This window comes from Podarcis cretensis (assembly GCF_951804945.1).
Source record: "Podarcis cretensis genome assembly, chromosome: 16".
In the NCBI taxonomy this organism is placed as follows: domain Eukaryota; kingdom Metazoa; phylum Chordata; class Lepidosauria; order Squamata; family Lacertidae; genus Podarcis; species Podarcis cretensis.
Window position 1 is genome coordinate 18,498,453 of NC_137186.1, and position 26,930 is coordinate 18,525,382.

At 46.2% G+C, this 26,930-nt stretch overlaps 1 protein-coding gene across 7 annotated transcripts in view; it reads right to left on the bottom strand.

The window, feature by feature from the left end:
- Positions 1-24,882, bottom strand: part of PC (pyruvate carboxylase) — a 263,520-nt gene extending 238,638 nt beyond the window's left edge. Inside the window, exons 1-3 of one of the 7 annotated variants that reach the window (XM_079956471.1) lie at positions 24,575-24,643; positions 19,933-20,024; positions 14,434-14,533 (exon numbers count right to left, since the gene is read on the bottom strand). The gene's annotated coding sequence lies outside the window, so the exon portion shown is untranslated. Of the gene's footprint in view, positions 1-14,433; positions 14,534-14,829; positions 15,013-17,569; positions 17,716-19,932; positions 20,025-21,492; positions 21,512-24,561; positions 24,663-24,861 lie in introns of those variants that run through there. The other 6 variants (XM_079956475.1, XM_079956470.1, XM_079956472.1 and 3 more) reach the window with 6 other exon arrangements.
- Between the last annotated feature and the right edge of the window lie 2,048 nt (positions 24,883-26,930).

Below are 26,930 nucleotides of genomic sequence, written 5' to 3' on the forward strand. Positions count from 1 at the left end.
AAAGCAGCTAAAGCAGGATCGGCCCAGGGGAGGCTGAAACGAGATACATCCAAATCTGGGGCACAACGCTGCACTCCATTAAGGCAGCCTTTGCCAACCTTAGGTCCTCCAGATGTTTTGCACTGCCACTCCCACCAGCTCCCAGCCAGCCACCATGCCAAGGGCTGGTGGGAGGTGGGTAGCCCTTTCACAAGCAACACTGGCCTACTACACAGGGCAGTCAAAAGGATTGTTGGGATAACGTGAATTGCTTTCAATGCTCATGGGCAGAGAACCCCTTTTCAGCCCAAAGAATGCATTCCCCCTTGCAGGGAATCTCCTAGGGGGTTGCATGTCAGGTGTGGGCAGGACCAGGTGCAAAAGTGGATGTGGCCAAATGGGAAATGGGAGGAGCAACAGGTGCAACTTTTTCTCTTGTACAGTAGGCAATGTTCCAGCCACACAAAACCAAGAGGCTTCTGCACAAAACAGATACGCTTCTCCATCCTGGCACACGGCTTCAAGTTCAGTTTTTGGCAAAGCAAACACACTTGAGGAGATGGGCAGAGAAGAGCTTGAAAGGAGTGCCACCCAGGAAGGGTCCTGAGAGCCAGAGAGAGGGGTGTTTGCCCCCTGCCCCCCACCCCGATCCCAAGTTCCCCACACCCCAGACATAACTGGGAGGCTGCAAATAAGTAGCAGCTTTTAAAGGGTTACATATTTGAGTGATGCTGCAGTCTTATTTTTAGGAATTTTACTGCTTAGACTGTCTTACTGATTTGTTACTTCAAGTACTGCTATTAATCGACTGATTGCCAGCCATCCTGAAATATTTTAAATAGAATAGGCAGGCTATGATCATTTCAAATCAATTATTAGAGTGGCTAAAGACTCACATTTATTTATTTATTTATTTATTTATTTAAGGTCATTAATCCGCACAAAGCTGCTTTGCTCTCGTGAATTCTTACACCGCAGGGGGTCATTTTGGGGCTGGCGTGGGAATTTTTTTGGGGGGGATGATGGTTGTACTTTCAGTAAGTCCAGCTGATCTCTCTCCGCAGGGGAGGAGCAGGGGAGGCAAAAGAACAACCAGAGGAATTTCATTGTGCCTCACAAGTGGTTCAATAAATGTTTCATTAATATTATTATTCCAGACAATTTGTAAGCTGGTTGACTGTGAAATACCACAAATAAGTTTTCAAAAGAATAAAACAATAAAATCAGTTTAAAAGAATTTAAAATCAGAAATAAATAAAAAAAGGATAGATACGCAAGTCAAGAGTCTACATATCTGAGCAGGCTTGTCTAAACAAAAATGCTTTTATCAAGAGCTGAAAAGAGTACAGCAAAAAGTGTACTGATGTCAAAAGGCAGGGAGTTCCAAAGTGTGGATGCTGCCACATGGAAAGACAGATTTCTTACAAAATCTGTACCTGTAACAGTGCCAGTTCTGCATGTCTAAGCTGCCGAGTGGGCATATATGAGGTAAGGTGATTTTGCAAGTAAACTGGTCTCAAGTTCTCCAGGGCTTTATATACTAAAGGTAACACCTTAAACTTGGCCCAATAGCAAATGGGCAACCACAGCTGATCTTTGAGCAGAGTGTTAAAAGCTGACAGGGTCTTGCTCCCGTCAGCAAACATGCTGCAGCATTCTGCACTAAATAGAGTTTCCAGATCAAGCACAAGGGAAGCCCCACACAGAGTGTGTTGCAGTAATCCAGTCTTGAAGTAACCAATGCATGAACTACTGTGGCCAAACTTTCCCGATCCAGGAATGGTTGCACCTGCTGCACAGTCACAGCTGGTAAAAGGTGCTTCTAGCCACTGAGGTGAACCCAGAAGCACCCCCAGACTGAAAACCTGCAAACACCCCAGGGGGAGTTTTGTTTTGCTGGTCCTGTTTAATGTCACTGGAAATGTGGTGGAGAATAATGTTAAGGTCTGTTATGAGAAATATAAGGACTAAGATATAAAATAAATTCTCATAAATGTACCAGGCAAACATATACATAAATATATAAACTACGTCTGAAACAGTACAGGAAAACAGTCCTGAAACCATTTTGACTCTCCCAAATTGACCTCAAATGTTTCTCTGCAAGGAGGAAGGAAATGGGAAAACTTTCCCATAGTCTCTTTGCTCACAAATCCTGTCTCAGGGGCCTATCTGTGTATGACTAGGGTGAGCCTGTGGCCTGGATTCAGGAACTGAGTTTTTACCATCACAAAAGAACGGCCAGGATGCCCAGGTAAAAGCAATCAGTGACCATTATAAGGTATCCTGGCAGACAGGTTTTCTGCTGTAGACCACCCCTTCAGTGATGTATATATGATGTATTGGGGGGTGGCCCTGAGCTACAGGGTAGCAATTTCAAAAATCTATATAAGAGCTTGCACACCAATGTTCTGGGTTCCTCCTCCCTCCTGCGTGGGGGCGGGGTGAGCACCCTGTTGCAACAGTTTAATAAAGATAAAGCTTACTAGCTGCTTTGCTTCTCAATACAGTGGTGCCTTGCAAGACGAAAAGAATCCGTTCCGCGAGTCTCTTCGTCTAGCGGTTTTTTCGTCTTGCGAAGCAAGCCCATTAGCGGCTTAGCGCTATTAGCGGCTTTTAGCGGCTTAGCGGATAAGCGGCTTAGAAAAAGGGGGGGAGGGGAAAAAAGTCGGAAAAACTCGCAAGACATTTTCATCTTGCGAAGCAAGCCCATAGGGAAATTTGTCTTGCGAAGCACCTCCAAAACGGAAAACCCTTTCGTCTAGTGGGTTTTTCGTCTTGCGAGGCATTCGTCTTGCGGGGCACCACTGTATTCTCTGGTTGGCCTCTGTTATTTTCTCCTACCGATAGTGAACCTACATAAGGACTCGATTCGGGCTGTTGGGTACCCCATAAAGGGAAGGGTGCAGTTTTTCTTATAACAGGTCTTTGGTTCTTATCTTTTTGAAAAGAATTTTTTTTAAAAAAAAATCCATAATGCAGTAAAATTATAACTGCAAAAAATACAAATCGAAGAAGTAGAATTTTGAGTCCTCTCTTAAAAGTAATTCTTAGCCCTTACCACCCACAGAGGATAGTAGCTCCTCCCAGCTCTCACCTGGGAGACTGACATTTCCCTGTCTCTCACCCAGGGCCCTCCATTAACCATCTACCACTCCCACGGGTATACAATCTCTGGACCTGGATAAAGGTCGCAGACATAGGACTCCAAAGAAATAAGAAAAGAAGAGAAACAAAGAAGAGAATCAGAAAAAAAGACAGAAAGGGACAATAAAAAGAAAGAGAGAGGGACAGGAAAAAGAAACACTGGAGATCAAGATACAAAAAGAAAACTTTTGATTTTCCTTCTACTGGTAACATAAAAGAAAAGAAAAGGGATCATTCAAAACATTCAGTCCATGCTTTTATCTTTTTGATGGGTGCAAAAAATTGTGTGGGCAAGAAAATGGAAGGACCGGAATCTGCCATCTGTTTCGGAATGGCTCATGAAAAGTGTTGGCAGCGATGAATGCATGTGGAGAGATGGAATTGCTTTGTGGATTATCAACATGAGAAATATAGAAATGGAAGATTAGAAAGGTACTTTTTTAATCTAGATCACAGCTTCCCAAACTTTTTTGGGGCTCCTGCCCTCTTGTTTCCATAAACTCATTCCCAGTGCTCCTGAACCCTATCCTACAAAACTCATTATTCACAATAGCGGTTCACACAACCCACTAAGGAAGACAATAACACAATAAAATTCAAAGCAGTGGCAATTAATTGCACATTTATTCAAACTCCAATTAAAACTATTTAGTTCAACCTGACAAAATTCATAACCTCGATCCAGTGACACCAAACAGCGCATGAAAAATACTTTTACACATTCTTACTCATGAAAACTTAAGGGTGAAGGAAATTTGTAACTACTTACCAAACATGCCCAAAACCTTCACCTACCACAAATGTATGGTACTTAATTTGTAAGTAGATCAATAGCCATTACCAATAATTGGCAATCCCATGACTTGTGACACCTCAGAATGATAAATACAAATGAATGTGACCGAAGCAAATAGCTTTGAAAGTGAGGAAGGCGTTTCGCTCCAGGCTGCAGCCTGGTCAATCGTAAATAAGCGATCAATACACTCAACGTGGCTCACCTCCAGCACTCCTCTACCACCCCCTTGCTTGCAGCACCCCCTAAGTAATCCCACAGCCCCCCGGGGGCAGTATCACCCACCTCGGGAACCACAAATCTAGATTATGCATTTGACTATGCCTTCCTTTGCTTATCAATGCATTATACTTTTTCTATTAAAATAACCCCTATATAAATAATATTTTGTGTGGCCAAGGGCAAGCCACGACTCAAAACCCAATTCATGATACGCAATATGGTTATTAAAACAACAACAACAAACAAATGAATACTGTCAAGGATATGAGAGAAGGGCGGTTGGAGCAGTCATGTGAGGGCCACAGGTCCTTCCCCTGCACCCATTCCAAAGCCCTGAACAATGGAGGACCCTGAGGCAAGGGACTGCCAATGCAAGATGAGTCTGGCTCAGGCAAACAGCTTAAACAAACAGGACACTGCCAGGGGAGGTGAAAGCTGAAAAGAAAACAGCTGCAGAAATTAAGAGCGGAGGCAGGGAGATGACTGGAAAGCAAAATAAACAAAACGTCAAAAGAAGGTAGAAGATTCAAAAGACTCTAGAGCAGCAAGGAACAAATTCATGGAGGAGAGCTCTATTGATGGCTACTAGCCATGATGGCTGTGCTCTGCCTCCACACTCGAAGGCAGCAATGCTGGAAATCACAGGAGGGGAGAGGGCTCTCGAGTTCGAGTCCTGCTTGTGGGTTTCCCAGAAGAGGCATTTGATTGGCCACAGTGGGCCATTGGCCTAATCCAGCAGGCTCTTCTTACGTTCTTAGGTTTTGCCCCAAAAATGCCCCAGGTGTCAGGTGTGCATACAGCAGCCAGGCCCTGTGACCAGCAGGGCTTCGCAGGACTGGGGCCTTCCTAAGTTTGTTCTGAAGAGGCAAGGCGAGGCCGATTGGTAACTCACAGCACCTGGTGGCAAGAGCTGGGAAGGGATTTCCTTTCGGCTCTTTGCCACAGCAACACGCTTCTTGCCTTGGGCGTCTTGCTTCCTGATCCTTGAACCTTGACTTCTTGACTCCTTGCTTCCTGACCCGCGGACCCTTGGCTTCTTGACTCCTGGCTCTCTGACTCCTGGCTTCTGGACCCCCGTTCCTGCTCCCACCCCGCCATCTTGCCCCCGGTCCTGACGTCCCCTGCCGGGACTTCGATCGTCCGTGAACCGGACCGTGACACCAGGGCCCAGTTAATAGGAGCATAAGAAACTGCCTCACACCAAGTCAGGCCACCGTAGTCCATTTACCTCGGTATTGTCTACTCTACATTGACTGGCGGCAACTCTCCCGGGTTTCAGGCAGGGGACATGCCCAGCTGGACATGGAGATGCCTTCAGGGGCTGAACCTGGGGCCTTCTGCATGCAAAGCAGATGCTCTACCACTGAGCAGAAGCCCCTTGCTTAAAATGGAGGAACCCCAAAATAAGCCAGATGTGTGCTGCATGCACACTTCCTCCTTACCCCTTGTACACCCACAGCTGAAGGCTGCTATCACAACAACTTTGGGGAGAAGGGAATTCTTTATACAGCAGATTAAATTCTGAGCCAAGGAAGACTTTGCGGGGTTTAAGTCTCATAAGTGGCAATTGATACTTTTGGTGTTGTTAATAAATTTGGAACTAGCTCAATATCGATGCTATTTATAGATTATTCAATAATATTCTAATTGGTTCATTTGGGATATCATACCCATTTCTCTTGCCTCCAAAAGCCTTGGATCGCATCACATCTCCTAAATAAAAGTAAATAGTCCTCATACAGCTTCCCACAACTCCAACAATTATCCTGAGACAGATTATAAATCCATTTTAATTTGTATGGTGTTTCAAATACCACTGAGGCAGAGTTGTGTAAAATGAAGTTCCTACAAGAAAGCTTCTCCATTAATTGCCAGAATGGTTCTGTAAGATTTGAGACATAACTACAATTCCTTATACAGTCAAATTGCATCCTGCACAGGGGTTACATTCTGGGGGCATATATGCAAAACCACATATAGGCACGCCGCCCCCTTGGAGCAGCCCCTGCATAAGCAATCTTATCTACTGGAGCTGGCACACCATACAGATCTTAGTGTAAGCAAGGCAAAGAACTTTTAAGTTTTCCACCTTGCTAACTGGGGCTCTCATGAGACCTCACACGGCCTCTTTCTACGCCAGGAAAATCCTGCACAAAAAAGAGATTTTAAGCTCTCCGCCTGCCATGTGTTTAATTTGTGCGATCTCAATCGGCTAGCCGTCAACCGTGTAAATTTGAAATCATGCAAGTTAAATAAGCAAAAGTTGTGAGTTGTCTCTTTGCCGGCTAGAGTAAATTATATATGTTAGAGATAGTAGGCAATTATTCATGGAATACATTTGGGACAGGGGTACTTGAAAGGATACCTGCTCTCAAGAGAGTCAGCCTGCCCAATAAGAACATCCAGGTCGCAGCAGGAGCAAAGAAAAAAGAAAAAGAAAAAAGAATGTGCCTGTGCTTGGCCGCATAGGTTGGAGTTCCAGACCCTGGAGCACCTTCCATTTGGGACGTGCATCTAGCCTAGGGGTTGAGAGCCTGTGGGGCCCTCTAGATGTTCTTGGACTCCCAACGCCCATCTGCCCCAAACAGCATGGCCAATAGTGAGGGATGATGGGAGTTGTAGCCCAGCAACTCTGGAGAGTCCTCTACAAGCACCCCACCTCCTGCTCCCTTCCCTCTTATCCTTTCCAAAAGGTGTTGAACACCATTTTGTTCCAAAGAGCCTCTACCAATCCAGTCTGCGTCTGCAGCAGAAGTGTTTTAAAGGTATATTTAGATGTTTTATTACTTGTTGCTTGCTGCCCTTGGCTCCTTTGGGAGGATGAGCAACATATAAATTTAATAAAGAACAAAAAATAAAATAACCTCTGTTGATTTGTTCCTCCTGATTTGAAGTTGTTGGTTTTTTTGCCTCGCTCTGTGTGTGTGATTTACATTTCAGGTTGTTCTTTTGCTGCTCAACTTATTTATGTTTATTGTTGGTGTTACTGTAGGTTGAATCCAACTAACTTCTACTCAGAATAGAGCCACTTAAATTAACGGCTCTAAGATAGTAATATACAATAATTTGAGTGAATCTACTCTGAGTAGAAATAACACTGGTGATAACCAAATATTTTATTCTGGTCTCATGACACGTTGCGTAAAGAAAGTGGCTTACATGTGGCAACATACATTACAGATGTGTTTTTATGTACATCCTTTGTTTTGCATGAAAGCTGTTGTCCCCAGCGGGAGTTGCAAGAACCTTTGGCCGATGCAATAAGAACAGGGGTCAGCAACCTAAGGTCCATGGGCTGGAAGCGGCCTGCGGAGGTTGTTTGACCGGCCCACGAGCTGCCCCTGAACCGAGCCACCAGCTACATGCTGCACTAAACTGGCGCAGTGAGGCTCAGGGAGTCGTTTCCACTGCACAGGAAATCACGCCTGCGCAGGCACAGACGCCGAAAATCGCGGGCTCACACGCACACACGTGATCCAGCCCAAGGAGGGATCTCCGCCGGACTGATCTGGCCCAGGCAAGATAAACCTTGCCAACCCCTGAATAAGAACATAAAAAGAGCCTGCTGGATTAGGCCCATGGCCATCCAGTTCAGGACCCTGTTCTCACAGTGGCCAACCAGATGACTTTGAAAACCAGCAAGCCAAAGAGCTTACTGTGGTTTCAGCAAATGGTATTCAGAAGCATTTCATCCTCCAAATACAGAGACAGAGCATAACCATCGTGGGTGGTAGCCATTGATAGCCCTCTCCTCCATGAATTTATCCAATCCAGTTTTAAAGCCTCTCGAGTTGGTGACCAACACTGCCTCCTGTGGAAGTGAGTTCCATAGGTCAACTGTCAAACAGGTTGTCACATTTTGTATAGAGACATCTCATTTTTGGGAGTAACATAAGCAAGTAAACAAAGGATGCTTATGGTCAAATTTTTGCAGGCAGGGGAAGAGAGGGTGGCATGATATTGTGCCAACCCAACAGAAAGGAGAGAGAAATGTATGCCCACTTGCACTCTTTACTCTGATTGGTACAGAGAGCCAAGCATAAATTAATTAAACAAGCAAGTCACAGATCCATCCAACCCAGGCCACCTCCCTCCAATCTCTGCCTAAAGCATTTCCAATAAATCTTGCTCCACAAAACCATGAGGACTAGAGTCGTTTGCCCCCACCACCAGCACCTCCTAAAGTTAAAGTCAAAAAACAGCCAAACAAATGAGGCACATACCAGGCTCTGATCTTGTACAGAGACCCTGCAGAAATAACATACAGCAGCCCAGTTCTAGGTATGAACCCTGGGTTATGTATTAAGCTTTTTCACTGCAGACAGAGGGAGAGAGTCAGTGTCAGAAGCTGATTATTAGTCTGTCTAGAAAGGGTGGCCAGCCTCCTTCCCCCACCCCAAAATCTGGGATTCGTGCCACTTAATAGGCAAGAAGAATTCCAAAACTTTGGTCCTGGGGGAAGCAGACACCAACTATCTGATCCTATTTCCAGCGTCCTCAGCAGATCGAGAGCTTCCTGCAGCATGGCGATTATTAAAGAGTTCCCTTCGGCGCAAGACGTAATTGCCACCTGTCCCCCAGAGCAGCCGCCAACTCTCTCAGAAACGCTTGAAGCCACGCTAGTTAATAAATCCCCAATTTAAAAGGCTTCCCCGTAAACATTCCAGAATGGAGTTGAAGGCTTTCCGTCCCCTCACAGACAGACACAGCCCACAAGACCTCTCACTTGCAATGCTGGTACTGTTCTGACAGGTGCTGGTATGGCAGGCAGGTTGTGGGAGGACTTCTGGGAAGTAGGGATGAAATCTCTCTCTCTCTCGGTCTCTCTCTCTCTGTCTCTCTCTCTCTCGTAACACTTAGAGCTCAAGGGGAACCAACGAAGCTGAATGTTCATGACTTCTTCATGCAGCGCATATAGTTAAGCTATGGAACTCGCTGCCACAGGAGGCAGGGATGGCCAAAACAACTTGGATGGCTCTAAAAGAAGATTGGACGAATTCATGGAGGAAAAGGCTATCAATGGCTACCAGCCATGATGGCTGTGCTTTGCCTCCGTGGTCAAAGGCAGTAATGCTTCTGCATACCAGATGTTGGAAATCACAGGAGGTGAGAGGGCTCTTGCACTCAGGCCCCACTTGTTGGCTTTTCAAAAGAGGGATCTGGCTGGCCACTGTGAGAAAATGCTGGACAAGTTGGCATGATCTAGAAGGTTCTTATGTAAAAAGGAAGGTAAAAGGTAAAGGTAAAGGACCCCTGACAGTTAAGTCCAGTTGCAAACGCCTCTGGGGTTACGGCGCTCATCTCGCTTTATTGGCTGCGGGAGCCAGCATACAGCTTCTGGGTCATGTGGCCAGCATGACTAAGCCGCTTCTGGCGAAACCAGAGCAGTGCACAGAAACGCCGTTTACCTTCCCACCGGAGAGGTACCTATTTATCTACTTGCACTTTGACATGCTTTCGAACTGCTAGGTTGGCAGGAGCAGGGACCGAGCAGTGGGAGCTCACCCCGTCACAGGGATTCGAACCACCGACCTTCTGATTGGCAAGCCCTAGGCTCAGTGGTTTAGACCACAGCGCTACCCACATTCCCAAAAAAGGAAGAGTGGGTGTTAAAATTGCCCATCTCCTGTTAGCAGCACCTGCAATGAGCAGGCCCACAGTTCATCTGGTCACAATCCTTCCCACTTTAATGAGGTGTATTGTATTTCTGCTTACATTTCTGTTTCTTAATTGGTGGCTGCACACATAAATTAGCATGTGTAAATGTAATGCAGATCTGTGCCATCCTCTTTCTTTCTTTCTTTCTTTCTTTCTTTCTTTCTTTCTTTCTTTCTGTTGCAGGGGGTGGGGGAAGCCACCTTAGTCAGTTTTGTCCCTGTACTAGTTAGCCAACAACTGTGGCCCAAGGCCACATTCACACCATACCTTTAAAGCACTATACCACCACTTTATAAACAGTCACAGCTTCCCCACAAAAATTCTGGGAGCTGTAGTTTGCTCAGGGTGCTGAGAGTTGCTACGAGACTTATACTCCTCCCCCCAGAGCTCCAATTCCCAAAGTGGTTTAGCAATCTATCCCTCTTCCCAGGGAATTATGGGAACTGTAGCTCTGTGAAGGGAATGATGGTGGCATGATATTGTTTTCAGTGTGTGGTATGAACATGGCCTAGTGTTCTTGAGAACGCCATTAAGATGAAGCAGCGTTTCATGGGAAACTGGGCTCAGAGAATAGCAATACTTTGATGGGAAATGAAACACACATGGATAAAAGAGGCATAGGAAACTCGGCCCTCCAGATGTTTTGGGACTACAGTTCCCATCACCCCTAGGCTAACAGGACCAGTGGTCAGGGATTATGGGAATTGTAGTCTCAAAACAACTGGAGGGCCGAGTTTGCCTACGCCTGCATAAAATCCATGAATATTTAGAATGTTGGGCTAGGACCTGGGAAAATCACCGCCCAGCCATGAAGCTCACTGGGTGACCTTGGGCCAGTCACTGCCTCTTAGCCTAACCTACCTCAAAGGGTTGTTGCTGTGGGGATTAAATGAGGAGGAAGAGAACCATGTAAGCCATTTTGAGCTTCAAGGAAGAAAAGGTAGGATATAAATGCAATGAATGAATGAACGAACGAATGAATCTGCTACCTTATAAGAATTTGGGTTCTGGATATTTTTGCCTCAGATCAATCTAAGACAAAAGGAATACATACTTATATTAGAAATGGAAGTTTGGCACTGAAACAATAGGCAAAAGACCAGCAGGGGAGAGAAATCATGCTGGTGAGATCAACAGGAAGACGAGGTTAGCTGCTGCAAATATTTATGCTCCTAACATCACTCAAATACCGTTTCATTTCTATAAAATATATCTATTACACCCATATGAACCAGGTCTCAAAGCTTAAAGAAAAGTGCTAAGGGAGAAACTATTCCAGCTGGGGGACTTATAATGGTGTTATAAATGTGTTTGACACATTATCTATATTTTTAGAACCCACCCCAGTTGTGATTATGATTTGTTTTAAACTGTTTTTCAGTGCTTTATTTTATATTGCTGTAAACCACCCTGGGACATTTTGGTGAAGGGTGGGCAATAAATCTAATAATAATACAATGGGGAACCTGATAGATCAAACAGGAAGCAAACCCCAACCAAGTCAGTGACTTTTACTGTGAAGAGGGAAAACAAGCAACGCAGCTTCTATTCCTGGTTAATGTCTGGGGGTATCTGCACCCTACAGGGAAAAAATGTACCTTGGCAGGGAGTTGGACTCGATGGCCCTTGTGGTCTCTTCCAACTCTATGATTCTATGATTCTCAATGTTCATCAATCTCATCCAAGAATTGTTTTCTGGCTTAGTAAACAGAACAAGAGACTAAAGAACATTCGACCTATTTGATGCAGAGCATAATCAAATTTTTAACAGTTTAGATACAGTGCTTAAGTATTTTATTGTTAAAGAATAATATGGCTATGTAAAATTCTTCAAGAGTGTTGGAATAAATATGTGCAGGTATTGGGGGGGTCTTACAGTCTGCAACTTATTCAAAGGGCCTGCAATATTCTATATTCAGTCTGCAATATTCTATATTTCCCCACCAGGTACCCTCCACTTTGCACTAAAACTCCCTTCAGTCCCAGTCAGTGCGGTCTTATGATGCTGGGGATTATGGGACCACAGCTGCGATGGCTGGGGCTGATGGGCGTTAAGAGTCCAAAACATCTGGAAGGCCTCAGGTGGACAAAGGCTATTCTTGAGGTGTGACTTACTTGATTGTTTGGAGACTCAGACTAGTATTGTTCCTAAACCATGGTAAGCACAAACTAGAGCAATGTCTGATATCAAGCCCTTTGTGGTTTTCACGAACATGCAGAGTAACCGTGGTTTTCAGCTGCACTCACAGTTGCTGAGAAGCAACTAGGGCAGGCAAATGGCCCACATGTCTCCTGCCACACTCACATTTTGTTCCTAGGTCTTGCAAGATGAGAGACTTTTGTTCTGAGGGCTACAGAACAGCTTTTCCGGGGGTGGGTGGAGATTTTCCAAGCATTACAAGAGCTCCCCTGCTGGCTTATCAAAAGAGGCCTCTTATCTTATTCAAAGCTGGACATGGGCAGCCTCCATCTGATATCTGAGGTTCAGCTTTGTAGTTCACAGGGGAACGATGATGGCAGAGCCGGAGGAGCAAGACACGCAGCGGGGCGCAAGGGAGGGGCGGAGAGAATACAATGCTCAGGTGCCTGAAAGACTCATTAGCTTTGGAAGCAGCTGAAAACAGCCTTTCTTAGCAAAAGCACATAGTGGCTGAAACAGCACCCAGCAGAGAGGAAGGGGCAGAAAAAAGCACTTTTGGGTCGGCTCAGATCTGTGTCTAGCACTCTGACCTGGCCGATAAATGCACTACCAAGAAGAGGTAGGAGTATCATATCACAGAATTGTGGAATTGAAAGGGACCACAAGGGTCATCTAGTCGAACCCCAACATGGGGTTCAAACCCATGACCCTGAGATTAAAGTGCCTTGTGAGATACCATTTTTGGATTACAGAACAGGGGTTGGATTACAGAACATTTTTAGTGCTTCCCTAGGTAAAAAAAAATCACTATATGCAGCAAGATACCACAATAGGAAGCAGGCTGGCTTAGAAGCCTGGGAAGATGTGTGGAGTCAAATGGGGCTAAGATCTCAAAAGCCAACAGAGGGGAGGTCCAAATAAGATTTACACTAGCTGGAGGTAGGGCTGAGGTGCCCTTGTCCCTCTTGTGATCAGACAAAGTGGAACGGTTGTTAAGTCGTCTTGGGTTGCCCTGGGCAAGATCAAGCGACTTAACTGATTAAATAAAAAAATAAATGAAACGTGTTACATAAAATAGAAGATATGCAATCTAGCGGATCATTTATTCCAGTAGCTGAGTCACGCTACTCTCAGCTTGGATTAAAACCCTGAAAGATTAAAAACGTCTTGAAGCACTAAGTAGACGTGGCTCAGTTTATAATTATTTAACAGAGGAAGCCACTTTCTGGTTCTGCCTCCCCTGCGTGGCAGCAATGGCTCTCCAGGAGCCTTTTTAGTCTTACCTGGAGATGTCACTGGGGACTGAGCCTGGGACCCTCCAAGGGGGCGAGGCCAATTGCAGCAGATGAAAGTGCATGCTTGCTTGCCTGGGATGGGCCTGGCACCAATGTTGGTATGTTCCCCGCTCTTCAAAAGGGGAGCTCAGGGAGCATGCTGAAGTCTATTGACGTACCTTAGAGCTCTATATTAATCCGCTAAGCGTGCACCTGTAACCTGGTCTACATTTAGCCTACGTACTGAATTTTGATAATAACTGAGTTGAGATTCTGAGTACTATCTCCGAAAGCAGCAGCCAGGACACACACATTCCTCACTCCCAACTTTTAACGGGGGGGGGGGGGGCTACTTCTTCACCTCCACCCACTCCAAAGATAGAGAATAACTGAATACTGGCATTTACATAAGAACATCAGAACAGCCTGCTGAGTCAGGCCAATGGCCCATCCAGCCCAGCATCCTCTTCTCATAGTAGCCAACCAGATGCCTGTGGGAACCCTCGAAGCAGGATCTGAGCACAAGAGCCCTCTCCCCTCCTGTGCTTTCCAGCAACTGGCATTCAGAAGCTTTTCTGCCTCAAGACTGTAGATGCAGAGCATAGTTGTTTGGACTAGTAGCCATCGATAACCCCATCCTCCATGAATTCATTGAATCCTCTTCTAAAGCTAGAGGCCATTGTTGCCTCCTGCAGAAGCGAATTCCACAGTTTAATGGTGCCCATTCTGACCCAGTTCATGACCATTTGGAGTAAGCCTGAGGCTTGTTGGCCCACATGTCCCGGGCCCTAAGGAAGTTAGACTGGCTTCAACCAGAGCCAGGGCCTTTCCAACTCTGGCTCCAGCCTGGTGGAACGCTCTGCCTCATGAGACCAGGGCCCTGCAGGATCTGATTTCTTTCCGCAGGGCCTGTAAGACAGAGTTGTTCCGCCTGGCCTTTGGCTTGGAGCCAATTTGATTCCCTCCCCCTCTTTCTTTTTTCTTTTCCTTTCTCCTCCTGCGATGAGACTACATTTTAATATTTTAATGTTTCAATATTTTAATGTTGTATTTTAATTTTGTTTTTAAGTTGTGTTCATTCAACTTGTTTTTTTTTTATTGCTTGTTAGCCGCCCTGAGCCCGGCCTTGGCTGGGGAGGGTGGGGTATAAATATTATTAATAATTATTATTATTATTATTATCAGTTCATCAGAGAGATTTAGCTGAACAGGAAACATACCTTCAAGGCCACTGTCCTCCACTAGAGCATTTGGTCCAATCCTGGCCACCCTTCACACACCCAGCTTGATGTCCTGGGTTCAAGAGAGCAGAACTGTGGCCTGTGGGGATGAGGAGGAATGAAATAAGTTACCGGTCAGCCAAAGCACATCCTCACGCCATGCTTCTGAATTATTTACCACAAGATCCGCCTACATTACTTTACTTTATACTTTCTTGTCACTTGTACAACTTGTATACAGTGAGATTACACGTAAAATGATACACGTGCCACCCCAGGTGTTTTGAGGTACATCAGCCTCAGCCAGTGTGGGATGTCACCCAAACTGTGGCAACACGAAACAGCAATGGATAATTATACCTCCAGGCCTCCCCTCAGGCCTCTCCATGCCCCCACCTTGAGTGCTTTTGCCTGACTAGAATGTGTCATCTGAGTGGGATTGTATTTCTTGCTTGCCTTGCTTGGAGGATGGAGAGATCAGGGGAGGGGAGGAGTGTGTGGAAAACTGACTTTCACATGACCGAAATGCAGCCTGCTGCGAAGGCCTTATCTGCGCTATGCGTTTAAAGCAGCGTCACTCCACTTTATTTTTTTATATATATATATAAATTTTTATTAGTTTTCCAATTTTATAAAACACAACAGAAACAACATACAAACAAACACATAAATTCATAATTTCTTAACCTTATTTTCATAAGCCTCTTTTCTCGGACTTCCCCATACCTTCCCTTTTTTGCATCCTTTTTTATTTTTAACAATTATTCAACAACCCTTTTAACCAATTAAATTTAAATTCATTCTCCTTTTCAATTTCACCCTAAATCAAACAGAATTTACCGCTGTAATTCTACATCTTCCTCTCCCTTAGCATTTTAGCACTCCTCAATTTTATAGTAGCTCTTAAGATATATTTTGAACTTCTTCCAGTCTTCTTCCACAGTCTCTTTCTCTTGGTCACGGATTCTGCCGGTCATTTCTGCCAAACCCATAAAGTCAATCACTTTCGCCTGCCATTCCTCCAGCGTGGGTAGCTCTTGTGTCTTCCAATATTTTGCTAGAAGAATCCTTTTGCCGTAGTAGCGTACAGAAAAAAGTTTTTATCCTTCCTCGACACCAACTGGCCGACCATACCCAAGAGAAATGCCTCTGGTTTTTTATGAAAGGTGCATTTAAGTACTTTCTTAATCTCATTATAAATCATTTCCCAGAAGGCCTTAATCTTTGGGCAGGTCCACCAAAGGTGGAAGAAGGTACCTTCAGTCTCTTTACATTTCCAACATTTATTATTGGGCAAATGATAAATCTTCGCAAGCTTGACTGGAGTCATGTACCACCTATAAATCATTTTCATAATGTTTTCTCTTAAGGCATTGCATGCTTTAAATTTAATACCTGTGGTCCATAACTGCTCCCAGTCAGCAAACATAATGTCATGCAGCGTCACTCCACTTTAAACCATCATGGCTTCCACTCCGCAAAGGATCCTGGGAACTATTTGTTACAGGTGCTGAGCATTCTGAGGAAAAGCCTATTTATTCCCCTCACAGAGCTACAATTTCCAGAGTGGTGCAGCAGCCAATCCCTTCCCACAGGGAACTCTGAGACAAGAATGGGGGAGTCTCCTATCAACTCTTAGCACCCTTAAGAAGCTACAGTTCCCGTCATCCATTTTGCGGAGCCATGACTGTTTAAAACAGTGTGATGGCACTTGAAATGAATAGCGCAGGGAAGGGGTGAAGTTAAGAAACACATCCACTACTCCACCCATTTTCATCTCAGGCCTCACTCACGGCTGGCATGTGGCCCTTGGAAGACTGCTCCGCAGCCTGTTTTACACGGAAATGTTTTCACTCTTGCTTGCCTGTGCAAGGTGAAACGCCATGTCTGTGACATTTTCCTGCCTACAGGGCAGATCTACCAAGATCCCGTTCAAGAACAGGGGCTGCCCTTGTAGTGATTCAGAGACTGAAATGGTCTCTGTGCACCAAAGAAGACAGTGGACATAGAAGATCTGACTTTGCTCAATATATCGAGCCAGATTAGGTTGGCACACACCCGAGAAAGCCTGTCTCCGCCCGTGACAAGAAGACCCCTGAGTCTAAAGCAACTGTGACAAGATGACAAGCGGGATTAATCTCCACATCAGGTCAAGTCTCTTGTGGGAACCACCAGAGATCCCCTTTACTCAGGGTGGAAATACGTAAGCAGGGCTCTTGGTACACCACCACACTTCCACCATTTGCGTAGGGCACAGAATGTGGCAAAGGGTGGCCGCATTTTATCTCCTGAGGTACACATGTTCATTAACAAGAACAATAAAAAAAAAAAAAGAAACCAGGTTTCTAGCCCCGGAAAAGTTTAAAAAGTCAGGAAGCTGGTTGGCTGAACAGAGTTTTCAATGGCTGAGGACTGGTGCAGTGCTTCGCTTTACTACTACTACTACTACTACTTCGACTACTACTACTATTACGAGCCTTTATTGACATGTTAAAACAGTAAAATCATACAAAGGCATCCAAATACATTGATAATCCTTAGCATGTTGTATCTTCCCATGACTAGCTGATATCTGCAAAAGAGAACTTTGGAAGATGCCAGAAAAGGACATGCAATTGGGCACAACCATTGTAAGAATACCACTTTCGATACTATTTTTTTCTTAACACATAAGCAGGACTATTACTTGTGCATTTCATTATGAGCGGTTAGCATATTGGACCAGAAGACCCACTGGGCTGAAATGTGTTTGGTTTTAGGCAAACAGTAGTCACAAGAACACTAGTTTGTGGATTAGGCACTCACGTGGCCAGATTATGGTATTTATTATTATATTAAAGCATTCATATTCATTCCTTTATTCTATGCCATTTAAACATATTTTTTTTTATCCACTGTGGTATTAAAAGTTTGTTCACTCATCTCTTTGGAACATTTCAGCGGCAGTACGTTTCAATTTCCATCCTTACCCAACTTCTTGTTCTTGTCACAGAACACATTATGCAAAATCCCTAATGGCAGAGTATACAAACCAAAAAGGAATTATGCAGATACATTTTGCATATTTCATGCAGGTCACAGAGTACAGGTTTTCCAGACGTGGAGACAAATTAGCATTCAGGACACACAGTCCTACCCAAAGCCTGGCTGCTGTGATCTTGACAAGTTGGGCAGCACCTAACTACAGACACATCTGGAACAGCGAGGTGTAAGCAGGGCTTATCCAAGGAAGGCTGGCTAAGCCGTGGCCAAAGCTCACTCACAAGACCAGCTCAGCCACCTCACTTTGTAGTAAAGGTTGTTTTCTGGGCCATTCAGAACAGAGTACAAGTTCTTTGGAACATCAGCTTCCCAGATCTGTCTCCAGGGATGTCACAGTGTAGTCCAGTGTAGAGCCAGGGTGGTTATCGAGTGTTGGAGCCGGGAGAGACCAGGGTTCAATTTCCCTCTCGGCTATGAAGCTTATTGGGAGACCTTGGGACAGTCACTGCTTCTTATCCTCCCTCACAGGGTTGTTGAGAAGATAAAATCTGGAGGGAGAACCATGTATGCCACATTGAGCTCCGTGGAGAAAAAGGCGGGATATAAATGTGATCAATCAATCAATGGCACCACACTGCTCTAGGTCAGCCTTCCTAGTAGCCTTGTAGTTTTGGACTAGAGCTCCCATTAGTCTTAGACAGCATGACCATTTGTGTCCACGACTTTCGCCATCAGTTATAGTCCTGCTTAGGACTACAACTCCCATCAGCCACAGCATCATACAGCCGTACTAGCTAGGGCTGACTGAGGTTTCAGCCTAAAACATCTGCAGGTGACTAAGTTGCTCTCTGAATGCTAGTAGACTGGTTTTTTCCAGCAAGGTGGAATCCTCTCCCCTTTCCCTTTTGTTGAGGCCCCTGCCTCCAATCTTACACAACTCACACTGTTCTCTTATCGTAGGAAGAAAGGCAAAGGTCCCTTTCCACTTTAATCTCATTAAACCTTTCCACACTTCTCTTTGTTTTTTCAGCTCTTGGAACATTCAGCTTACCGCTGCAGAGCAAAGTCAATGATGAGAACAAAAAAAAAGCCTGCTGGATCAGGCCAGTGGCCCATCGAGTCCAGCATCCTGTTCTCCCAGTGGCCCAACCCCAATGGGAAGCCCAAAAGTAGGACCCGATCACCAGAGCAACACTCTCCCCTCCTGGGGTTTCCAGCAACTGAGATTCAGAAGGGCAGAATGAAGGAGGGAAGAGCATAGCCATCCTGGCTAGTAGCCATTGATAGACCTCTCTTCCATGAATTGGTCTAATCCTCTTTTAGACGCATCCAAGTTGATGGCCAACATTGCCTCCTGCAGGAGAAAGTTCCATAATTTAACTAAGCGCTCCTCAAACTATGTGAACTTGCTTCCCCTCGAAGAGGATATTCTAGACCTGGAAAAAGATGCAGAAAAGGGAAACCAGGATGAGAAGGACTTCCTGCTCTGTTTGGAAGCTCCCTAGAGCATCTCGCCAGCTGCTGGGACAGGGTGCTGAACAACGGTGGGCTTCTGGAAAGGCCACAACACAGCCTTCCTTATAACCGAAGCCACCAGGCCGCCTGAATCAGAGCCCTACACCCTTACTTTTTTATTCTTCACATTAATGCAGAGTTCGGACTGAATAATCTCCACATCTCCTTTCCCATCAAATTTTCAGCTGGTTCAACTGCAGCCCTGAACTCTGCCTGCAATGATGGGGCTTCTGCCAATGCTGGTTCCCCGCAGAGCTGCCCGCCCCCCCCCGCCCCCCGCAACACTTTCCCCAAAGCATGCTTTTGCCGCATGAAAAGAAAATCCAGTTTAGCAAGCATCACGTGCTCCCTTTCAGAGCAGCCTGGCCCCAATAGGAAGGGCTCCAGTCCCTGGCAAAGAGTCAGACAGCAGGACCCAGGAGACAGCTCCTTCCCCCTCTCTGGAAAAATTACACAAATGTCAATTGAAAGCGAGTTTTTCAAAGGAGGAGTGTGTGTGTGTTTGCACAATCATTCTCCTGTAATAATCAAGCATGGAGCTAAGCTGGGGGAGAGCGGGGTGGAATCCAAGCTCTCTTGCTTGTGCGGAGGCAGAAAAACACATACAAGCCCAGCAGGGCCACTAACTAAAGTTTTTTAATCTAAGACTGGTTGCTGAGTGTCTTGGGGGTAGAATGTGAAAACCCCTACTAATATTTATTTCTAAAGAACCACTGGCATCCAAGGCACAAGCAGAAGACAGAGAGGGGTGGTGACATCCTCATCATTTTATTATTTGTATGCCACCCATCTGACTGGGTTGCCCCGGCCACTCTGGGCAGCTCCCAACAAAATATTGAAAACACAATAAAACATCAACCATTAAAAGCTTCCCTGAACAGGGCTGCCTTCAGAGGTCTTCTAAAAGTCAAATAGTTGTTTATCTATTTGACATCTGATGGGAGGGCATTTCACAGGGTGGGCGCCACCACCAAGAAGGTCCACTGCTATACAATAACTTACAATCGTAGAGGTGGAAGGGAGGGAAGTGGTCCCACAGGCGCACAGCCAGGCAACTCAAGAATGCAGGCGAAAAGCCAAAGTTTGCAGAAAATCTGGTTTTTAAGAGGGAGGAGGAGAGAGAGAAAGTGTCATCACGTGAGTGTCCTGGCAGACAGCACTAGGCCTAGAATCCTTACTTAAGAACGACCCTGCTGGATGAGACCAAAGGTTCATGTAGCTGAGCTTTCTCTCTCAAAACAAACACCAGCCGGTTGCCCCAGGCAACTCACGACTGCAGCACAAATCCAGCGGCTGCCCACTAGCCCCAAGTGGGCACTGAGGGACTTTTGGATAAATGCAAACATCCCACAAGGCTACACCATATGCCCCCTGCCAAAACAAGTAATCTGCATCCTAGTTTAACCTAGTCCAAGGGATACTCTCCACCTGCTTCCAGGTTTCCAGAGCAAAACATCTCCCGTGCCAGATGCAACCGGGTGACGTCTCTCCTCGGTTGGCTCTTGGGCAAAGGCCCTTCACTTCTCCCCACGTTCACTCATGCAAACAACAAGATTAGCAGCCAAGAAAACACAGAAAATGAACCACTGTGGGCAGGGACAGAGGGAAAAGAGCTGAGATTAAGTCAGTGACTGAGTTATGTCACGGCCAGCAGGCAAGAACTTTTTCTGTTGCCTTTCAGTCAGACACTATGAAAGCACTGGCAGGTAAAATATGATCTCTTTGTCGGTTGCTGCAAGTTATTGGGACACTTTTGTTACACCTGGAGAAAAACATTTGGCGGTTGGAGTGTTGCCATCAAAGAAGGGAAGAAGAATGTGGAAAAACTAGTGGGGTTCCTGGGGGCGAATCGCCTTAAAGAAGCACAGCGCCAGCATCCCACAGAATTGAAGAGTTGGAAGGGACTGTGAGGGTCATCTAGTCCAATCCCCTGCAATGCAGGAAACTTTTGCCCCATGTGAGACTCGAACCCACAACCCTGAGATTAAGAGTCTCATGCTCCACCGACTGAACTGTCCCAGCTTGGATTATTGCATTTCTGGGACTTACTGAAGAAGGGAAGAAGAGTCCTACCAGAGCAAGCCAATGTCCCATCTAGTCCAGCATCCTGTTCTCACAAGACCCTGGTCATGCAAAGGCTTAGGAATGACTACGCTAGAATGATTATTAATAATCACATCTGCATCAGAATATTATACAAACAGCTTGCTGGATGTTCTCACTGTGGCCAACCAGATACCCCAATGGGAAATGCAAAAGCAGGACCCAAGCATAAGAGCAACTCTCCCTTCCTGTGACTTCCAGCTACTGGTATTTGGGAGCACTGCTGCTCTGCCTGTTGAGGCAGAGCAGTGCCATCGTGGCTTGTAGCCATTGATAGCCTTCTCCTCCACGAATTTGCCCATTCCTCTTTTAAAGGCATCCAACTTGGCAGATATCTCTGCCTCCTGCGGAAGCGAGTTGCGTGGTTTAAGTACATGCTATGCTGACAAGCGGCCACCCCTCCAAGACCCAGCATGGTGGTGGCCTCCTGTGGCTTCAGACCAAACCCTGCCTCATTACCTCCGCTGGTTTCACCTCCTTCATCAGACACTTCCTGTGTGCTTCCAGGTCTACCTGGCCTTATATTGAGTTAGACCAACACTGCCTACACTGAATGGCAGAGGCTCTCTAGGATTTCAGGGACATAACTCCCCCAGTCCTACCTGCAGACACCAGGGATTGGACCTGGGACCTTGTGCGTGCAAAGCAGATACACCTTCCACTGAGCCACAGCATTCTCCAGAGGATTATTTTTTTTTTAAAAAAAGGAAAAAAGGTAAAAACAGAGGTTCTCATTCAGAACCCACATAATAGATTACACGTTCCTATGTCTTTGTTTTCCTGGAGGCACCGTTTTCTCACAAGCTTTGGCTTGCAAGCCAGGATGGGAAGGAACATCTCTCCAAAAGAAGTATTGCCGTCAGGCTGCTTTTCGTGCACAGACTTGAGAAAAGCCTGGCTGTGCCAGCAGTTGGCTGGGAAATGTGAGTTCCGCTACACTTGGACAATGTGTTCCTGCTGGAAAGGGGGCTGGGAGGATGTCCCCCGCTAGGACCCTTCCACCCAGGGCCAAAGGGGAGGAGGGTGTCTGGACAAAATTTCAGGCCAAAGATGCAGGCAAATCAGTAAGAATAACCTCACCCTGAGACCACCCAGTTCTTACGAAACAGGGAAAGTAGGGAGCACCGAAATCTGAACAGAAGCATGTGGCAGCCATGTTGAACTTGATAGTGGCATTGCTTTTTATCAGTGTTTCATCTCACTTGTCCATTTGCCCCTCAAGGTAGTGCACAACAAAATTATAAAAATTAAAAGACTAGAAACTTTGGCCTCTGTCTCTCCAAGCTCTTCCTTTCCTGCTGTTTACAGGAAAAACCTGTGCTAGGTTTTTCCTCCTCCCTCCCAAACCCTTTTCCTTTTGTGTCATGACTAGCAGGGCACTTCCAGACATTCTGTTTACTGAGCATTCATACCGATCAATCTGCAGGGAGATTAGATTACGCTGAGTATCATTCTGATTAATTTGTGGGGAGGTTAGATAGTGCTGCATCAAAGCAAGCGTTACTCACCCACTTTGCAATGATTTCCACCACCACCCCGGCTTCATCACTTATTGCAAGACGTCTGATCTTTTGTGGAAACAACGCTCAATCCACTACAACTGCAGAACCTGAGTGTGCCAGTGTGTAACTGAAACCCACCTAAAAATAGTGACAATGGAAGCCCCCTTAGATAGCTTCAGGGCAGAGACTGTCCTCTCATTCTAAGACACTCTGGGAGCCTTATTTGGCTGTTGAGTAGGATAAAAATGCCAAAAAGAACAATAATAATGGAAAAAAATAGCTTCAAGGATTGTTGTTTTAAGTGCAGGCTCGTCTTCAACAGGCCTGCCTGCACAAACTGCAAACCACTGGTGCACACATGCTCCTTCTATCTACATTTCATGGACTGGCCAATCACTTAACATCCTCACTGCCTTTGCAGGCCCAATGGGACCACACCCCTCCTTGTCCATCAACATATGACTGTCCTCACCCCACTTGGGAATCCCTGCAAATGGAATTCAGATGCACACTGTCTCCAACACTGGAAGCAAAACATAGCCATTGTAGCTAGTAGCAAGTGGCTGCCCTAACCTCCATGAATTTGTCTAAAGAACTGTTTTAAAAATTTGGTTGCTGGTTACTCAATTGCTCTGGAAACAAAACCAACTCAACAATAAGGGAACCTGGGAGTTTCTGTGTGCAAAGCATTTGCTCTCCCACTGAGCGAAGGACCCTCAAGAAAAGATCGAGAGCAGAAAAGATTGAGAGAAAGAAAATCAGCATTAAGGTTAGAGAAAAGCTTCTATCTGAAAAAACAGTAGAGCCTCTGCAAGTCAGTGTGGAGCAGACCAGCCTTTCTCAACCTTAGGTTCCCAGATGTTGGACTACAACTCTCATCAACCCTCACCACTAGTCCTGATAGCTAGGGATGATGGGAGTTGTAGTCCAACAACTTCTGGGGACCCAAGGTTGAGAAAGGCTGGTCTACTGAGATCAATGGTAAGATGATAGAGTTTAATTGTAACATATATTTGCTGGGACAAATGTTAGGTTATGTTGATGTTTGTGTTTTCTACAATTTTGAAAAAGTCCTTCCTATGTCTCCATTTAGGAATCTAAAATAAATTACATAAAGCTTTATTAGTGGAGGGCTACACCCTACTCCACTGCCCTGCTCTCAGGCTACCCCCCCTTTTTTAGTGTTTTTGTCTGCCTGAAAAGTGCACTTGAACTGTGATGGTGTCTCTTGCTTGCCTGAAGTGAAGATGGAGAGGTAAGTGTCTGTAAAACCTGAGAAGAGATCCACACCTTGCCCTGGCCCCAGTCACCACTGGCATGAGGGTGCCAGAAGGCTGTGCCTCACAGAATACAACCCTGGGATAGAATAAAGGTTTCCCACTTTCTGAGCCAGATGGACCAATGGTCGGAGCCAGGATTTCCTTTGCCTTTGAATACCAGTGGCTGGAGAACAGAAATGGAGGAGAGGTTGTTGTCCATGTGCACTGCTCAGAGGGGCTTTTCACAGGGGCGTGGGGTGGAGATCATGGGGCTGGCCGCAGTTCTAGATAGACCTCTGGTCTCATCCTGCCGCAGCCAAGCTCTCCTGATGTCCTTATAACAGGTCAGTGGGAAACAGAAGCAAGTTATGTTTTGGTTTTGTGGGAGAAATCAATTAATCACTCAATTGGGAAGGAAGAACAGCAAGGGAAGAAGGCTGGTGGGGGAGGGTTCACGTCGGGTGGGAAGGAAGAGGGGCATTAAGCCTGGGGGCTGTGAGGCAGGTTCCCGAGCGGGGGAATTAAACGCCCAACTTGGGTCAAAAAGGACCCTCCGAGGGAAGAAACGAAAGGGAGGAGGAGGAAGCAAACTGAGCAAAACAAGGAGAAAGACCCTATGAAGGAATGCTGCGGTGGGGGAGGGGAGGGCCCAATGCGGTGGAAGGGAGAGCGTCAGTGACATCACGGGAGTCGGCCGTGACGTCAGGGATACGCAGCTGTCACGTGACTCCCAGCCAGCCTCCGCCGTTGCCTTCATCGCCGCCTACCGTCGGTACTCACCGCCACCCGCTCTGTTCGCCGCCGCCGCGCTGCCTTCCCCGCTCGCTGCTTCTCGCCTCCTTGCCAGGCGCCGCCTGGCTCCGCTTCCTCACCGGGCCAGCCGCAACCCCGCCCATCTCGCTTGCGATTGGCCGCCTAGGTCCTCTCTGGCCTCCCATTGGCTGCCGCCGGAGACGCCTCTGTGGCCCTCCCCGCGACGGCCCCGCCTACTGTTTGACCCCCGCCTCCCTCCTGTCACTCACGCGCAGTTTCAAGCCTGGCGCCTTCGCGCCGCGTGCCACGCCTACCCGGCCTCTGCGCGCCTCCTCATTGGCTGTCGTCCCGTCCGCCTCCTCGCGTTGCTCCTACTGGCTCTACGCCACGCCAGTCTCCTCCGCAAAGCGTCCCTCCGAGCGTACTGCCTGCCCCGTTGATCCCAGACTTTCCATTGGTTGCGTCTCCGCCCTCTCGCCGCCACCTGGAGGCTCCTTCTCCTCCTATTGCTGGAATGCAAGCGCAGATTGACGAAAGAGGATGAGCTTGAGCTGTGGTCGCTGATTGGCTGCCAGAGCTTAGTCCTCTAAGGGGTTTATAGCGAAGACTGGATGCACGTGACACTAGACGTGGCAGGTGCTGCACGTGGAATGCTCGAGGTTTTATTTATTTCATAAAATGTGATATACGTACTCCGGCCTGTTAAAAAAAAGTATTTTACAAAAAGAACGATTAAATTTTCAGCAAAAACATTTAAAATACTGATTTAAAACCTAAAAAAAATTAAAATTAGCAATAAACTGGCACCTCAACATTCTATAATAGTTGTTAATAACCCTAATCATTGTTATTCATTTGCAATGTTGCTATTACATTTTTTTAAAAAATTAAGAATTAGAGGAAGGTAAGCAAAAAGCTGACACTGGGGCGGGGGGGGTGTCTCTGGGCTTTTTTTTAGTTCTGGAAGCACCATTTGTTTTGTTTTGGATTTGATATCCTGCCTTTCACTCCCCTTCAGGAGTCTCAAAGCGGCTAACATTCTCCTTTCCCTTCCTCCCCCACAACAAACACTCTGTGAGGTGAGTGGGGCTGAGAGACTTCAAAGAAGTGTGACTGGCCCAAGGTCACCCAGCAGCTGCATGTGGAGGAGAGGAGAGGCGAACCCGGTTCCCCAGATTACGAGACTACCGCTCTTAACCACTACACCACACTGGAATTATTCCCATCCCCACCCCTGCAACTCTTGCTAGGGCCAAGTAGGGCAAAAGCCTCCTTCATTTATTTTAATATGTGGGTGTGATAGGTTTGTATACCTGGAAGAGAGGAGAAGATCTGACACGTTACTTGAAGGGAGCTGGAAAATAGGAAACTGATGTAGAGCACAGTCAGGCACTGTCGCAGTGGCAGAAGGCTAGAAAGCTTTGTGATTAACATTTTTCCCCTCTCTCTTGACACCAGAATTCTAGGACTGAGCTGGTCACAATGACCACACACACTTCCTGCATCGCCTCTCTCATTAGCTCCTTGTGACTTTGACTCAAGTCAAGCGGAAACGTTTCCTTCCTTTGTCCCTCCCTCCTGGCTCAAAGTGTTGGTACCCCATCCAGCTGATCCGTTGTGGACAGGAAAAGAAGCAGAACTGGCTGCTGCGTCCACCGTGGGCCAGGCCTCACCCATTCTTCCTGGTCTTACTGGTTAAGGAGAAGCCATTTGATGAGGGTACAAAGCCCTAGCTTCTTTGCTTCAGAGGCCATTCTTCTCCACTGGGTGTCTTTTGATCCTGTAGGTAACAGAGGGCCATTTTATTAAGATATGCTTGATTCACCACACTAAAGAGTTTGATATTTTACCAGGAGCACCCGGTCAGAGAGCTGCATTATTATTTTTTAAAAAAATATTATATGTAAAATAAAAAGTACAAACAACAAGGACAACTTAGGAACACAAGAGCTCTGCTGGATTAGGCCAAGGGCCCATCTAGTCTGACATCTTGTTCTCACAGCGGTAACAAGAGACCTGTGGAAAACCAGCATGCGCAAGAAAACTCGACTCTGCTCTGGTTTCCAGAGGCATTCCTGCCTTTGGGCGTAGAGTGAGAACATAGCCCATGTGGCTAGTAGTCATCGATGGCCTTTATCTCTTTTAAAGCCATCCATGGTGGCCATCCTTGCCTCCTGTGGCAGTGAGTTCCATAGTTTAACTATGTGCTACCCTTTCTTTTCTCTGCCCTGAATCTTCCAACATTCTTCTCCACTGGATGTCCACAGGTTCTAGTGATAGGAGGGAGGGAGAAAGATAAAATTTTGCTGATCCACTTTCTCCATACCAGACCTAATTTCATGAGCCAGCATGTCACCTCTTTGCTCTTTGCCCTGTGGTGTGT